This window comes from Carassius carassius, chromosome 16 (assembly GCF_963082965.1).
Source record: "Carassius carassius chromosome 16, fCarCar2.1, whole genome shotgun sequence".
Lineage (NCBI taxonomy): Eukaryota > Metazoa > Chordata > Actinopteri > Cypriniformes > Cyprinidae > Carassius > Carassius carassius.
In genome coordinates this window covers 11,203,599-11,221,846 of record NC_081770.1, presented here as the reverse complement: position 1 = coordinate 11,221,846, position 18,248 = coordinate 11,203,599, and the positions used below count along the sequence as shown (strand labels likewise).

General features: G+C 34.4%; 1 protein-coding gene across 4 annotated transcripts in view; it reads left to right on the top strand.

The window, feature by feature from the left end:
* Positions 1–18,248, top strand: part of LOC132160252 (uncharacterized) — an 849,275-nt gene that overhangs the window by 281,896 nt on the left and 549,131 nt on the right. The window lies entirely within an intron of this gene.

The window sequence follows — 18,248 nt, the reverse complement described above, 5'->3', positions numbered from 1 at the left end:
ACAAGCATCACAACTGTTTCCAGGGAAGAAGAAAATGGTTAGGCTAATATGGTAAAAAATAATAATAAACAAGAGATAGGCTACATATCAGGATGACTGTAATTTAATATAGAAACGTTCAAAGAAACAGAGATGATTAACAAATTTTCCACATGTCAGTTTATAATGGACAAAAATAATCCAGTGATAGACATTTTTAATTTGAGTCAGAAGAGGGCGCTAGAGCTGCATCATCTGCATTAGGAGAGTCACGTGATGTACAACAACATCCTGAAAACATCCAAGAAAGAATCCGTAACTGATAAAATATAGTGATTAAATATGTTTTTATATGTTTATTGCATATGCCATCATTTAATCATGCATAAATTAGTTTTAATGGCCTTCAATGAAAGATGTCTGTGTAGTTATGTCTGTCCAGCAGAGGCTAACAGATCATGCTGACCAGAAGAGAAGAGAGAAATCAAAACACACCATGATCTACAGAATACATGCACTGTAAACTCTTAACAATAAAGTGTTATGAATGTTCAAGTTAAATTAACGTAAAAGGTTAAAGTAAGCAGACCATTTTAAGGTCAATAATCATCAGTATGCAGGCCTGGATTAGGAACACACAGGGGCCTGGGGCTTCAGCTAACACTATAACTCTCTGTGCCAAAACCTTTTCTACAACAGGAATAATCCTTTGTTGTTGTTTTGTATATATATGTATGTAGCCCTGTAATCAGGTAACTATTTCGCCTACGATCTTATGCCTACATTAGTTTTTTGTTTTGTTTTTTGTTTTTGGTAAAATCTAGATTTTAACATTAATAGCGAGTGAGTGAAACTACTGAAAATTAATAATACACAACCATGTGCAAACTAAGTTGTACACTCTGAAGTACTGCAGTATTTTAAATACTTTCACTGTCAACAGTGTACTAACATTTCTGTAAGTCCTTCAGGATTTAAAAAAAAACAATATAAACTGCAACTAGAGAGGCCCAGAAATAGAGAAAATACTGACTTACAGTGACAGGAAGTAGTGTAAATCTGTGAATGAATGTTCTGTGTAGGGACCATGTCAGTCAGAGCACAGTTCATTGATGGAGCCCTTTCTAACGAGCTCATGATCTGAATCCGTTGAATAAGTGAGATGCAGAAAACGTGTGTCTGCGGGTCACCAGGACTGGAATTGAGAACCGCTGCTTCAGGATACTGGATTATAAACACAAAATATACACACAGGAGGAGTCCCAGTGCCGTTGAGATGTCCTCGCTCTCCTCTGTGTTTAACTTTCCATCCAACGTGAGCACAATGTGGTCATACTGCACGAGATGATCCTCTCTACAGTCTTTAAGCTTCATCTGAGGTGTTGGGATGGGCTGGTCTAAGAATGGCTCTGGGGGAGAGGGGATAATAGCATTTATTTGCAAGGCAAACCTTATAAGTTAAATTACTTTTAACTACTGTCGTACAACTGCTCATTCTTTTGGCCATGAACTGAACGTTTTCAAAAATGTATCTTCGGTTTGATAGCATAGTTTGTGTAGGCCAACAAACATAAAAATAATATTTCCATTGAAATCATCTGAATAAGTGCAGTAATTGTAGTGCTTTGATTAGATTGTGTTTCACACACTGTAGTCAACTGTTCATGGCTCACCTCAACTTCAAACAGCAACCCCGGCTCCTCCTTAAACAGAGCAGACAAGAGCAGAAGAGCTGCTTCCAACTGTAGTCCTTTAAACAAAATAACCTCATTAGATTAACATAATATGGTGGATGCTTTTACCAGGTAATTTTATTTTATTCTATTTTTTTCCATACATTACTGTGTGTAAGACAGATACATGCAGGAAAGAAGACAGGTATGATCTCAGGCAGAGAGGTAGGGTGTCAGTCAGTAGTACAGTGAAACTCTAAGCAGTAATGATTTAATTAAATTTTTTCAGTCTGCCATCTTCAGTTATCAACCTGAACTTCTCATTCAGGGGACTCCGCAAAACTTGAAGGACTCGGGGTGTCATTACAGGGAGCTGTGTGAGAGTTTAGTGGTCCACATTAACACTGGCATGGTCTCACAGATCCGAAAGGAGCTTATGTTAAGAGGAAGGCAAAGGAGGATTTTATCAGCACCATCCTTTCTTTAAGAAGCTCTACGTTTAGTCTAAGCTTCTCTGTTTCCACCTTCATTACACGCAGATGTTCCTTGATGCTGTGTTAATCTTCTCCAGCATCAGACTATTGGGGTAGTTAAACTGTTAAAAATGGGGACTACCAATAAAATTTAAAAAAATAAAAAATAAAAGAATAAAAAGTCTTTAGAAAATCTTTGAATGAGGACAGCCCTACTAGAAAGAGTAAATTCAACACAGAATAGTACTGCATCATTCACCTAAGACAGTCCCAAAGCAGACAAGGTGATGGTGCTCAGAAGATCTAGTCTCTATTTGTGGAGGTGTTATGAGGATGGATATCACTGATATACATTTGATCTGAAACAAAAAAAGTCAAACAATAGAATAATAGAACAACGAAATAGAAAAAAAATAATTTGTACATGTTAATGTCACATGTAAAAAGACTTTGACTTTTAGGGTGGAAACATACATTTAAAATGTAAAGAGTGCTGCATCTTCCATGCTTATGCTATCCCTGGAAGTGAATGCAAAATTAAATATGAAAACAACCACCTCATATGCGTTTTTAACGTTATACAATGAACGCTAGAGGCATACACATACAAAACATACATGTCCTTTCATTATTCACTGTTATTTTCACACAAGCCACCCAAAACCTAAGTTAAACCTATCCGTCATGCAACATCATCTTACATTGGTGAGACAATCACTCTGTATTGAAGGTAAAAATTTCAGCAAACAATTAACAAATAAGTTTATCAGAAATGTATTATCCAAACTGTACTTCCCCAGTCAACTGAAAAGAAAGTATGCTCTTCAAGAATTTAGTGAAGGAGAGGCAAAGAAAATAAGGAAGCATTATTTTACTTATCCAGTTCTTAAAGCCAAAGTGATATTCAAAATCCTAAATGACATTTATCCATCCAATAAATTCCTACAAGAAAGATTTAATTGGGAGAACAATTCATGCAGGTTCTGTGAGAAATATATTGAAACTGTAGATCATATGTTTTTCCAATGTGAACTTTTCCAAGACTTTTTGGCTGGAATTTCAAAACTGGCTTCATTCCAAATATATTGACTGTGATCTCAATAAACGTTGGAGTATTATTGAAGGATAAGATCTTAAGACTTTTTGATAAATAACTTCATTACTTTGTGCAAATACAATATGCATAGATGTAAGTATTTAAAGGTTAAACCCCACTGCAGCGGATGGAAGAATGAACTAAAGATATTTGCAAAGTCTCTTCATTACAGGAATGCCCAGAAACTCTTATATGCTTTGAATTTGTTGTTCAATTCAATTCAATTCAAGTTTATTTGTATAGCGCTTTTTAAAATACAAATCACTCCAAAGCAACTTTACAGAAAATCAGTCAGTTTGTGCGCATATGACAGGATTTTTCAGAAAAATTAATACAAGACATAGTCAGCCAGACGATGAACATTATCAATATTATTAATTAATAGTTATTATATGATGCAGTCACACATGTAGCAATAATTGTTAGTTCTGTTTGTTGATTCAGGGTTAGCATCATCTGGGGTCCTCTGAGGGTCAGCATCATCTCTTCTCAGGTGTTCTGGATCCAGACTGGAGATTGTGGAAATCCTAGTTACATCCGTGGCAAAACATAGAAACAAAATAGAGACATCATTAGCATAGCTGCTGATCCAACAAAGTAAAATTAGTTTAACCCAAGCTAAAGAATAAAAATGTACATTTGATCAAATGCAACTATACTCACAATTTAAGATACATTATTCGTATGCTTGGTGAAAGATGTTTTTAATCTAGATTTAAACAGAGAGAGTGTGTCTGAACCCCGAACATTATCAGGAAGGCTATTCCAGAGTTTGGGAGCCAAATGTGAAAAAGCTCTACCTCCTTTAGTGGACTTTGCTATCCTAGGAACTACCAAAAGTCCAGCGTTTTGTGACCTTAGGGTGCGTGATGGATTGTAGCGTGGTAGAAGGCTAGTTAGGTACGCAGGAGCTAAACCATTTAGGGCCTTATAGGTAAGTAATGATCATTTGTAACTGATACGGAACTTAATAGGTAGCCAGTGCAGAGACTGTAAAACAGCTTTATGTTTATGTTTTCTGTTTTTTTTTATGATGCGATTACAGTTATTGTTTATTTTTTTATTTTTTTTTTACATCTTTTTTCTTTCTATTTGGCTGTATCAACACTAATAATATGTGTTCAGTTGTTGAAATGTGCTGTAATGGTTTGTAGCTGAACTTGATACCTTAATAATAAAAATAATAAACATTGGCCGGACACACTGTTCTATATATGACTATATATGATATATATTCTCTATTATAGATCAGTGGCCAGACATCAACATTGCTCGCGATATAAAAGAAATCGCCATTTTAGCGATGCTGATATACCTTAGTATATACCTTTACCTGAGTTTAAGTTTGAAGAACTCACGGCGACGCCATCTTGATTAATTAGAGGTGACGTATTTCCTGTTCGAGTGGAGCTCCACTCGCCCATGGTCTGCAGCCAGACCCTTCTCAAACTAAAGGCTAGTACAGTGTCTTAGCATAAAGATATGACAAAGATTTTTGGTACACATACTAAACTTTTAACGTGACAAAGCGACCATTGCAAATCATTTTGTGTCACAATTAGGGGTGTGCGAAATTGACAAAAAATAATATCTCAATATTTTCTTTTATATTGATATCTTAAGGCCGTGGACAGCTGACTCCTAAAGTTTATGGTATAATTCATATTCTGTGTGGTCAGTTTATAGCAGTGATGGTTTATAAAGCCAGTGTGCATCATCTTTTCAGTCAAATTCTTACATTTAATCAGTCAGTTATAATAATAATAATACATTTAGGCTGTTATTAAACAAATTAAATCAGTATCAACAAAATTAATCTTAGCAGAAGTTGAAGTGGCATTCAGATGTAGACTATTTACACATATTAATGTAGAGGACATGGAATGATTTAACCCGCAGTTACTAATGCATAAATAATTTTTGATATTTTAAACTTGAAATGTTGAATACTGATATTTGAAACTATTTTAACCCTCTATTGCATAGCGTTGCCATATGGCAACAATTACTTTATCTTAATTTTCTAAAAAGCTGTGATATAAAATCTATGTTTTTACAGTTAGTTGTGAAAAGGGGGCTTTTAGTTTGAAGGAAATACAATTTATGAGGTCACATGTCCAGGATATCCTGTTTGCCAGTCCTTTTTGGTCATGGACATTGACATGCAAACATCACTGTCTGGGGCTCCAGAAGATTGCCTTTTATTCAGAATTTTGGAAAATTTACATCAAATAAAAAATTTTAATCACTATCTGGGGTAAGTAAACTTTATTTTTTAACATTAAATTCAGTTTTGATTTTAGATGTTTTTTGTAATATGCTAAAATACATTTTTTTGCCATATGGCAACTATATGCAAATATGGAAACGTCCTGGTGCATTCAACCTAATGGAGTCCCATTGACTTTTGCTTATATTTTAAAGGTAAAAAAATTATATATTTTTTTTTATTTTGTGATTTAAGCTAGAACCTGTCCGCAGAGACCGCACAGACCTCTGGCCCTTGAATGCATCTGAGAAGGGCAGATGCAGAATTCCAGGATCCAAGGCATTGTGAGAAGCAAGTGCTCCAAGTGTGCAGTTTTCCTCTGCTTCACTGCAGAGAGGAACTGCTTTGTTGACTTTCACAAGGCATGAAGAGAATGAAATGAAATGAAACGAATGAATAGTGTATTTCAGTGAGACAGGTTCCAGGTTCCTGGTTATTATTACCAGACATTTCAGATAACTGTTGAAATTATATAATGTTTTTACTGTATAAATGTTTGTTTAAAATTTTCACTAAATATGAGATGGATTGGTTTAGTCTAGTTTTAAATTTTTTTTTTTTTTTTTTTTGATTTTATGGTACTTTCCATGATTGCATATCGGCAACAATTTACCAAGTAATAAAAACATGCAAAACATTTTTTACAATGTCCAAGTAATATTTCATGCAATGGAGGGTTAAAAATGGAAAGATACATTCAATGCCTAATTAAAACAATTAAAACTGCCAGTAGGTAGCAGCAAGTCACTGTTAATAAGTGAGTCATTGAGACTGAACCGAATCATTTAAACGGTTGATTCATTCATGAATGAACACCTTCTTGTTGCTCAGAGACACAAAACAGTGCTGCAGGGTTTCATATTTTTTTGAAGCACCCCTGTGCGCCGCTATTGGCTAGCGGACCCCCACCTGCTGTTAGCATTCCATTGACTCCCATTCATGTTGGCATCACTTTGACAGCTAATAACTAACTGTACATTTGAGGCGTTTAAAGACTCCATTAATTATTTCTAAAGAAACATGAAAATGTATAAAAAGCTCCATTACCTTGTATCTTACGCTATGGTCCCGTAGAAGCAGTTTTTGTAAAAAAAAAAAAAAAAACATTGGCTAACGATTGGATTGCGTCATAACCAGCGACTCTCTGTCGCACAGTAGAGAAACATATGGACAATAGTGATGGGAAGTGGGGGGAGGAGCCAAGATGGCGCTGTGAACGGACGGAACATTCGAGCTCTCAGCATCAAACTTAGTTAATTAGGATAAATTAGTCTTCTGAAAGATCTTTCATACTGAGCAAAACTGTGTAGTATTTTAGCATATCTTTTTACACCAATTCATTAAAACAAAATGCCTAAATCTGCACAAAAACGACCAAGTGCTGTTAGCAAAGCAGTGAACAGTGAAGGCAGGATGTCTATCACTGATCATGATTATGAAGATGGGATGATACATGATCTGGAAAACGAGGAAGAATTTCCCCCACTTCCCTTAACACCCAGTAAGCCTCCGATCGCCAAGAAACCTACGATTTCCCAGTTTAGTGCAGACAACTTAAAGTCTGATGAGATTGTTGCTAAATTGGCTCATCTCATCAATACAAGAAGCGATGCACTAGAAGAGATGGTTAAAGCTACACGAGGAGAAATTAAGGACTTGACGGAAAAGTTTGGGCTCCATTGAAAGACGTGTAAAGATAAATGAACAGTCTACTCTGACCTGCATGAATCGTGTGGCAGATATGGAGCGTTACAGCAGGAGATGGAACATGAAAGTGCACGGCATCCCGGAAGCGGTGAAGGAGAATGTTCGCGAGGAGGTGATTCGTATTTGTCAAGAAGTGTTACCGCAAGAAAGAGAGCAGTTGCCAGCTGCGATTGATGTAGTGCACCGGTTGGGATCCAAGCGTTTGAATGACTCCAGGCCTCGAGCTGTCATCGTTCGCTTCGTTGTGAGAAGATACAGGGAAGCAGTGTGGAAAGCTGCCAAAAACAGCCCGTTTCTTCGAGATCATGGCTTGCGTTTCACCGAAGATTTAACGAAGGAAGAGAGAGATTCCAGGCAGAAACTATGGCCTATAATCAAAAAGGCTCGAGAAGAGGGTAAATCGGCATACTTTGTTGGAGGCCGGGGCTTTATTGACGGCGTGGAGTTGTAAAAGAAACACAAGTATGCTGTTGTACACTTAAAAATCTGGGTTTGTCATTTCATTTTACTAGTGAAAGTGGACAACAGAAACTGTACTTTTGCTGCTTCAAGGGGGATAAATGTTTTTTGAAGGGCTATTATTCCGTTATCCTGGTTAATGTGTATATGTGTGTACATGTATGTATGCATATATATATATATATGATTAAAAAAAAAAAAAAAAAAAGACGACGAAAAAAAATAGTGCTGATCTCGGCTCAACCTGAGTTTTAATTTCTTATAGTTATATAGAGGTTGACTTCATACTGTATATATAAATATATTTTTTCAACTCTGTTCTGTTAAATCTGTTAAATTTATCTATATTTTCTTTTAACGCTAGGGGGCTGCGTAATAATATTAAAAGAAAAGCGCTGTTTTTATTTGCTAAACAATACAGGTCTGATTTTTGTTATATACAAGAAGCTCATTCGGTTAATGATGATCGTAAATTTTGGAATGCTCAGTGGGGTAATTCGGTATGGTTTTCTAATGGTTCTGAACATTCAGCTGGGGTAATAACACTCAAGAATAGATTTAATGGGGAAGTAGTGCAGTCTGTAAGTGATCCTGAAGGTCATTTTGTTTGTCTGTTACTCAATTGTAATGGTACGTTTATTATAACAGCTAATGTTTATGGATACAACAGAAAACCAGAGAATGATAGCCTTTTGGGGGCTGTAGGGAACACCTTTGAAGGTTGGCTGGATAAATATCCAAATGCTTATATAATAATGGGAGGGGATTTTAACATTATTCAGGACTATACTAAAGATAAATGGCCACCAGGTCGATCAAATTCAATAAATATTAATCTAAAAATTTTCATGGATAAATTTAATTTAAAAGATATCTGGAGAGTTAAACACCCTACTGATATAGCCTTCACATGGAGTAATAAGTCAGGCTCTAATCTATCCAGAATAGATTATTGGTTAATTTCAGAAAGTTTTAATAAAGATGGGGTCAAAGTAGATATTTTACATACTCCTTTAACAGATCATAAAGCCATTTATATAAATGTGAACCTGCACTCCAAAAACCATAATGCAAATATCTCATATTGGAAACTTAATAACTCCCTCTTGCTGCATAATGAGGCCCAAAAGAAAGTTAAAGATCTGATTTGTAGGTTTTGGTTTAAAGCTAAATTGGAAAATGCCTTTGGTAAAAATTGGGAACTTCTAAAGTTTGAAATCGGCAAATATATGAGAAAGTATGGTTCCTTCATGGCCAAAAGTAAACGTGACAAAGAAATTAGAATAATAACAAGGATAACAAATTTGTCTCAGAGACATCCAGACTCTCTTTTAGAGGATGAAAAACTAGAAATGGCTGAGTTATCAATTAAACTAGATGATTTGTATAAGAAAAAAGCTGAAGGTGCCTTTATTCATTCCAGTGGCTTGAAGCAGGGGAACAAAATTCACATTATTTTTTTAATTTAGAAAAGCGGAACTTTGTTTATAACACCATTAATAAATTAAATATTAATGGGGTTATAACAGATGATCATACAGTAATTTCTCAATATTGTAGTGAATTTAAAAAAAATTTGTATACATCTAGTTACTCTCAGGTGTCAGCCGAAGCCTTTTTGAATTCGTTGCAGATTAAACCTATTAATAGAACTGAAAAGGAACTTTGTGATAGACCTGTTACAATTTGCGAGCTGATAAATGCAATTAATCATTTGAAAAATTCCAAATCACCAGGTACTGATGGCCTGACATCAGAATTTTACAAATTATTTTCAAAGGAATTGGCTCCCTTTCTTTTAGAGGTTTTTGTTGAAAGTACAAAAAACAGTGTCTTCCACCTACTTTAACACAAGGTTTAATTGTATTGCTTCCCAAACCAAATAAAGACAGACAGTTTATTGATAATTGGCGCCCCATTTGTTTATTGAATAATGATTAGAAACTGCTGGACCTAATTTTAGCTGGAAGATTGAAAAAAACTTTAGATTCAGTAATCGATGAATCGCAATCAGGATTCATGAAAAATCGGCACATAACAAATAATATACGATTAGTTTTGGACATTTTGGACTATTCAGATCTGATTAATGATAATGGTTTTATATTATTTTTAGATTTTTGTAAAGCATTTGATTCTGTTGAACATCAGTTTATCCTTGATACTCTAAAGAAATATGATTTTGGGAAAAAATTTTCTACAGCAATCGAAACCCTTTACAAAAATGGTAACTGTTCTATAAAGTTATTTAATGGTACTTCCCCTAGATTTGATATTTCCAAAGGAATTAGGCAGGGGTGCCCAGTATCTCCATACCTCTTTTTATTAGTAAGTCAGCTTCTTTCCTCTCATATTATATCAAGCCCACTGAGAGGTATCACTATTGTTGATAGAGAGATAAAAATTACACAGCCGATGACACTACTCTCTTTATTCAAAATGAGAATCAGATATCTGTGGCAACTGATCTAATTGGCGAATTTTCAAGAGCATCTGGAGTATACTTAAATTTGGCTAAATGTGAGCTTATGGCCATAAAGGAATGTCTCAAAACTAACTATAATGGTATTCCCTTAAAGAATGAGGTTCAATATCTTGGAATATTGATAACCAAAGACCAGAAAAGAAGGTGCTTGCTGAATTTTAGTCCTATTATTGAAAAAACTAAAAAAAAGTTAAATCATTGGCTAATAAGAGACCTCTCTTTAAGGGGTAGAGTTTTAATTACAAAGGCAGAGGGTATTTCTAGACTTATTTATGCAGCAATGGCTTTACATCTTGATAAAAAACTATGTAAAGAAATTGACAAAATATTGATTGATTTCATTTGGAAAAATAAAATACATTACATAAAGAAGTCAGTTATTATGAATTCATATGAGAATGGTGGCTTAAATGTTTTGGACTTTGCTACATTGAATAATACATTTAAGGTTAATTGGCTTAAACAAATTGTTAAAAATCCTAATTCCATTTGGTACTTTATTCCCTCCCATATTCTATCAAAATTGGGTGGTATTCACTTTTTTCTTAGCTGTAATTATAATATTGATAAAATACCAGGAAAACTAGCTGAATTTCACCGTCAGGCATTTTTATCATGGTCTTTGATCTACAAGCACAATTTTTCTCCTCATAGATACTATATATGGAACAATAAGGATATAATATATAAACACAAATCGCTTTATCTGAAACACTGGTTTGATAATGGCATCATATTGGTGGATCAGTTATTTAATTTGAATAGTTTTCTTTTTACTTATGGTGAGTTTTTGGCACAGTATAAGATTCCTGTTACACCAGGGGACTATGCCAAAGTTTTTGGGGCTATTTCTCCTGAAGTTTGCATGTTATTTAGACATCAGACAAGAATTAACATCCAACAGTGGTCTCTGCCTAATGTAATGAGTTCTTATATAGGAAGAGCTTTATTTCAACGAGATATTGTGTCTTTGCCTTACGTTAATTCATATTGGAATCGCTTGACAGACAATAATGTTTGGAAAAAGGTTTGGTTGATACCTAATCAATATTTGACTACAAACCAGGTTAAGGACGTATCATTCAAAATTATACCAGGATTTACCCAGCCAAATATTATTTGGTAAAATTCAAATCTGATATCGATATTAGTTGCTCTTTTTGTGTTAGTTGCCCTGAAACTGTGGTACATTTGTTTTGGCATTGCCCTTTTGTAAAATTATTTTGGCAAAATCTATGTGATTTTATTGTGCAGAATATTGATCATCATTTTGTTTTGTTATGGAAATATGTATTATTTGGTATGTTGGAAAACAGCAAAGAAAACGTTTACATGATCAATCTTATTGTTTTACATGCAAAATTTCATATTCACAAATGTAAGTTCTCATGCAAAAAACCTTGTTTTATTTCTTTTAGGAAGGAAATTGAGCATTATATTGATACTATACGATTTTCATTGAAACAAAAAGCAATTAAAACAGTGAAAGTTTGTAAACGCTTTAATATTTTTATATAAATTAGTATGTGGATACAGCCCCCTAGTGTGAAATTGTTTATTTCATGTGTAATGTTTGTCTATATCATGTATAATGTTTGTTTATACATGTAATTTTGATTTTGTTAATTAATAAAAGTTAATAAAAAATAATAATAATAATAATAATGATAATAAAAAACAAAACAAAAAAAAAATAGTGATGGGAAGTTCGGATCATTTTACTGACTCGGACTTTTGAGTCTCGTTCAGCAAAATGAATGAATCTTTTTTCGAGTCATTTCGTTCATTTCGTTCATTTTAGCAAAATGTAATGAAAATGTTATGTGTTACTTCCCCAACACATCTAGTACTTATGCAAACGTTGATCACATTAAAAACAATACAAAACTAAAATGCTATAAGATACAGAAAAAAAAATTCCTTCTTTACCTGGGTCTTCAGTCGGTGATTAGCTCACCTCACCTCTTATCTGACAAGAGTCCTCGGGTTTAAGTCATTCCTTAATCACGTGACAGCCACATACGCAAAACTAACGCAGTCTTGAGTCGGAAAGAGAATTGATTAGTTCATCTCATGAGTCTTTCGGGTCTCGGGTCGAGTTTGACTCGTTCCTTAATCACGTGACAGACCCATACGCTATTTCTGACATTTCTGTCACTGTGTTTTTGTTACTGTTTGTTGAGGATCTGTGGTTTATTTTATAAATTAATAAAAGCCTGTTATAAATAAAATATTGATTAATTTGTCTTTTTGACTGTCTATCGGTAAATTAACACTAGGCTATATAATAATATAATAATTCAAGCTTACAATAAAAAGTATTTATACTAGTTTGTTCATTTTTACTCCAATTTTGAGTTTGCTAGTATAATAATTGCTTTTCCTAGGCAGACTTGACATATTGGTGTAATATATGTATAAGAAGATTGCTCAAAAAAGGACATAATGACATATACATTAAAAGCAAATACAATTTTGAATTTGAATTACTAATGTTAGTTTAAAACATTAAGGTTATGATAACTTCTTTAAAATTATTTGGGGAATAGTTATCCTCTTTGATATTTTTATTTTGGCACAAAAGTGTTATTTATTTTAAATTATTATATAAAAAAAAGCAAAGCTTGTTGTGCAATATTTAGTTTTTCTTTTTTTTATATTGTACTTTTAAAGTTCATTTGTTAAGGTTATTAGACCCTGTTATTTTATTTTTAATTATTTACTTTATTATTTTGATTTATTTTGGAATAGTTGTCCTCTTTGTTACAAAGCTTTTCTGGCACAAAAATAAACAATAAACAACAATTCAAAAGTATGTACACAGTGTTTTTTAATGTTTATAAAGTGTCATATGTTACAAAAGTATGGTTTATACAGACACTCTGATTTAATAATTACTCTAGCCAATGTTGTCACATCACGGGACAAAAGAACGAACAACCCGAAGAACCGAAAGATTAACTAATCAATTCTCTCTCCGACTCAATACTGCATTCTTTTACTGTCTATGGTTTTAGCGTACGGGGCTGTCACGTGATTAAGGAACGACTCGACCCGACCCGAAGACTCATGAGATGAACTAATCAATTCTCTTTCCGGCTCATATTGCATTGGTTTTAGCGTATGTGGCTGTCACGTGATTAAGGAACGAGTAAAAAACCCGATAGACCCGAACTATGAACTTTTTTTTTTTTTATTGAACAATGTCAAGTTACAAACAACATGGCAGCAAAAATATATAATTACATAGTAACAGTAGAATCAGGTGCATAATTGCATTACCAAAAATGAATAAATAGACAAATAAAATAATAAGTAAAAAAAAAAAAAAAAAAGGCTAGGGTTTACTTTTCAAGTCATATTCTTCTATTATAGCAAAAAGTTTTTTTAGCATTTTTACTTTTCATCATTTTAAGGGAATTTGTATAAGAAAGAAACTCATTGTGATATACACAGAATTTAGGGTTCACTTTCAAGTATTTAGATTTGTGTATATAGAATTTAACTAGAATAAGGATGTTATTAACCAAAAAATCGTCTTTGTTGCTTTCCAAGACGAGTCCATAAATAATGTCCTTGTGAGAGAAGACTTCAAGATGAGGAATCTTTGGATATAGCCAGTCATGAATATCAAGCCATAAAGCCTTTACAAACATACAATGAAAAAATAAATGATCTGTAGTTTCAATATTATCACAAAAAACACAATTACTAGTTTCAAAACCAAATCTTCGCTGTACAAATTCACTGGATGGATATACACCATTTAAAATTTTAAAATGGACTTCCTTAGCTTTGGGAGATAAAGGAAATTTTAAGTAAGTTGTTCGTAACCTGTGAATATTTTTTTTTGAGAAGAACTGTGAAATCAAGTTTCTATAGGGTACTATGGGAAATAAGATGTTATCAAACATATTTCTAATAGTTTTGTTTGGAAGTTTAATTTTTTTTAAATCTACACCTTCAACTAAAAGTAATGGGAGACAACAAATGGGAGGATTCGTTGTTGAAAGGTATGCTTGAACCAAACACATGAAAGCATTGGGGATAGCTTTAATCATAGAGCTAAACGCATTCTGACTACAGGTTATATCATATTTGAGACAGAAGTTATCATGTGATAAAAAATAACCTCTACTATCGATTAAATGAACCACCGACCATATTCCTTTCTCCATCCACTCCTTTTTATACAGTGATTTGTTTCTTATTGTGATATATCTATTATTCCACATTGGGGTTTTGTGAGGTGTAAAATTATGGTTGTATAAGAGCTTCCAGTACAACAAGACTTGTTGGTGAAACTTGGATAGTTTGATAGGGAGACGCTGGGGAATGAAATCACATCCAAGTAAAAATTCGATCCCTCCAATTTTCTTAAATATTTCTCTGGGGATGTGAAACCAAAGGTTATAATTATTAAGGAAGGATTTCAACCAGTTAATTTTAAGAGTTCCATTTATGAAATCAAAATCAATGGCTTGTAGACCTCCATCTTTGAATTCTTTAGTCAACTCTGCTCTTTTAATGTAATGAGCTTTCTTTCTCCAGATATAATCAAAATTAATCTGATTAATTTTTTTAATCACTTTATTTGTTATCGATAATGAGTATGCAGGGTAGATACATCTAGATAAACTATCCATTTTGGTTAAAAAAATTCTTCCCAATAAACTAATATCTCTCAATAACCATAAATTAAGTTTGGATTGACAATTTTCAACTACTTTCCACAGATTCAGATTTTCACATTCCATTATATCTTGAGAAAGATATATTCCTAAATATTTCACTATAGATTTAATAGGGATGTTATAGGCCTCGGTTAACTGGCATTGATGAACTGGCATCAACTCACACTTTTGCAAATTTAATTCTAAGCCAGAAGCTTTAGAAAAGATTTGGATATTTTGCAGGATTTTGGGGACTTCCGAAAGCTGCTTCATAAAGATAGTAGTGTCATCAGCTAACTGGCTTATGAGAACTGGATGCCCAAACACCTCTAATGGAGCTATATTTGAATGCTTAAGAAAGATAGAAAGCAGCTCTGTGGTTATTATAAAGAGAAATGGGGATAAGGGGCAACCCTGTTTAACTCCACGTTTGATAGAGAATCGGGGTGAAGTACCTCCTGATAAAAAAATTGAACTATTTGAATTTTCATAAAGGGATTCAATTATGTTTCTAAATTTCTCTCCAAAACCAAATAATCTTAAACTATTCAAAATAAATGGGTGTTCAATTGAATCAAATGCCTTAAAGAAATCAAGAAATAAAATAAAACCATCATCATCAATAAGATGTCTATAATCTAAAATATCCAGAACTAACCGAATATTGTTATGGATAGATCTTCCTTTCATAAAACCTGATTGAGAGTCGCTTATAATTTTATGTAGGATTTTTTTCAGTCTGCTAGCGTAGACAGTGGTTACAATTTTGTAATCGGTGTTTAATAGAGTAATGGGCCTAAAATTATTTAACAATTTGGAGTCCTTATCAGGTTTAGGGATTAAAGTTATTACACCTTGTTTCATTGTAAGGGGGAATGTCATATTATCTATAGCTTCTTTTAACATGAGAGAAAAAGGATCTTTCAATAAACCCCAAAAGTGTTTATAGAAATTGGCTGTGAAACCATCGCTGCCTGGAGATTTATTTACAGACAAACTGTCTACAGCTTTATCCAGCTCATCAGAGGTAATATCAGCATCACATAGCAGTGCATACTCATCATCTATCCGGGGAATCAGATCTTTAATATGGTTGAAAAAAGATTCTGCATTATCTGAGGAAAAGGTTGAGGAATATAATTTATAGAAAGAGACAGCTTCCTTAGCAATCAAAGATCGGTCTGTGACTACATTACCATTAATTAATAATGCTTTAATAGCAAGTCTCTCCTGCCTTCTTTTTTCTAGACGACAGAAATAAGCGGTACTTTTCTCCCCTTCCTCAATCCACTTTGCCCTAGATCTTATGAAGGCTCCTTCAGCTTTTTGAAGATAGATATCATCCAGTTTAGATAGTAGACATTGTAATATCTGTTTATCAGTATCGGTAAGTGATGTTCTGTTATAATATTCGTTTATTTCCTTAATGACGGTCATTTCTGTAAATTTGTTATTTCTATTAAGGGATTTTCCAAAATGAATAGAAAATTCATTTTAAATTTAAGGAATTCCCACTTAGCAACATAGGACATTATTGAATCATCGTTCATAACCTTAGAAATTATGTTTTTAATACCATCCTGAAATGATTTGCATTTTAATAGATAAGAATTAAATTTCCAATACCCCTTATTATTGCCTCTAACGCCAGAAGGATTGATAAGCAATTTAATAACAGAGTGATCTGTGAGAGGTGCTGCTGACATACAACAATCAGAAACAATATTTATGATAGAGGAGGAGATTAACCAGAAATCTATTCTTGACTTTGCTGTATTATTTGGTTTAAACCAAGAATATTGTTCAACATTCGGATGTTTGATACGCCAGGGATCTAATAAGTTGTGTTTGCGACAGAAATCAGACAGAGTAGGGTTATAAGAACTATATTGACATTTGGGAGGATATCTATCAAGCCATTCATCATATACCATGTTAAAGTCACCCCCCATAATAATGTTAGCAGTTGGATAGAAAACTTTAAGGCCATCTATGACGTCTGACACATCTGAAATTAATTGTCTGTTTTGAACTAGATTATTATATCCATAAACATTTATTAGAATGATATACTGGTCATCAATGGTCAAAACACAAAGTAACCAGTGACCGTTATTGCTACCCTTAGATGTCACTACTTTACCAAGTGAATTGCAGAACAAAATAGCTAATCCAGCAGATTTAGTTGAACCATGGTCAAAAAGAATTTTGTCTCCCCATTGGTTTACCCAAAATTTCTCATCCTCAGGTTTTGAATGAGTTTCTTGTAATAAAATAAAGTTAATAAAATAAACAGAAGACGAGTGGCGCCGATACAGGATGGCTGCCTCCGTGACGTGCTCTGCAGTTGTTTTTGTGTTTTTGTTAGTTTGTCCTGTCTTTAGTTATATTCCTGCAATCAGTTTCACCAGGGACGAATTGCTGGATATTGGGCAACACACATCTCCCGATATTTCACCGGTTTTCGACTATTCTGATGTTTTGCTGGACATTCTTGTCGGCGGAGCGGCTGCCCTGATCACACGCTTCAAGAGGACGCGCAGACGGGGAAAAAGAGCTGGCGCGCTCGTGAGACTCAGAAAACGCGGATTTCGAATGCCGTTGCCTAGCATCCATCTGGCAAATCTCCGCTCTCTACCCAACAAAACGGACGAACTGCTTCTGCTCTCTCGGACAAATAAAGATTTCTCTCACTCTGCTGCTCTGTGTTTCACGGAATCTTGGCTGAATGACACCATACCGGACAGCGCGCTCCATCTGCCGGACTTTCAGCTGTTTAGAGCGGATCGCGACACAGAATCAACGGGGAAATCGCGCGGCGGCGGGACATGCTTTTACATCAATGAACGGTGGTGTACAGATGTAACTGTGTTAAAGAAGACGTGCTGCTCAAATCTCGAAACGCTCTTCATTAACTGCAAGCCGTTCTATTCGCCGCGGAGTTTCACTCGCTCATTCTGGTTAGTGTTTACATCCCTCCTCAAGCGCACGTGAGCTCAGCTTTACAGAAACTCGCTGAGCAGATCACAGAGACAGAACAACAACACCCAGACTCTGTTTTAATCATTCTTGGGGACTTTAATAAAGCCAATCTCTCCCGTGAACTGCCAAAATACAGACAGCATGTTACTTGTCCCACAAGAGACAGTAATATATTGGATCACTGTTACACAACAATAAAGGATGCATTTCACTCTGTTCCATGAGCAGCTTTGGGACGTTCTGATCACCTTCTGGTTCATCTTATACCGACCTACAGGCAGAAACTAAAATCAGCTAAACCTGTATTAAGGACTGTAAAAAGATGGACTAATGAAGCAGAGCAGGATTTACAATCTTGTTTTGACCTCACTGATTGGAGTGTTTTTGAAGCTGCTGCCACCGATCTGGATGAACTCACAGAGACCGTAACATCATATATCAGTTTCTGTGAG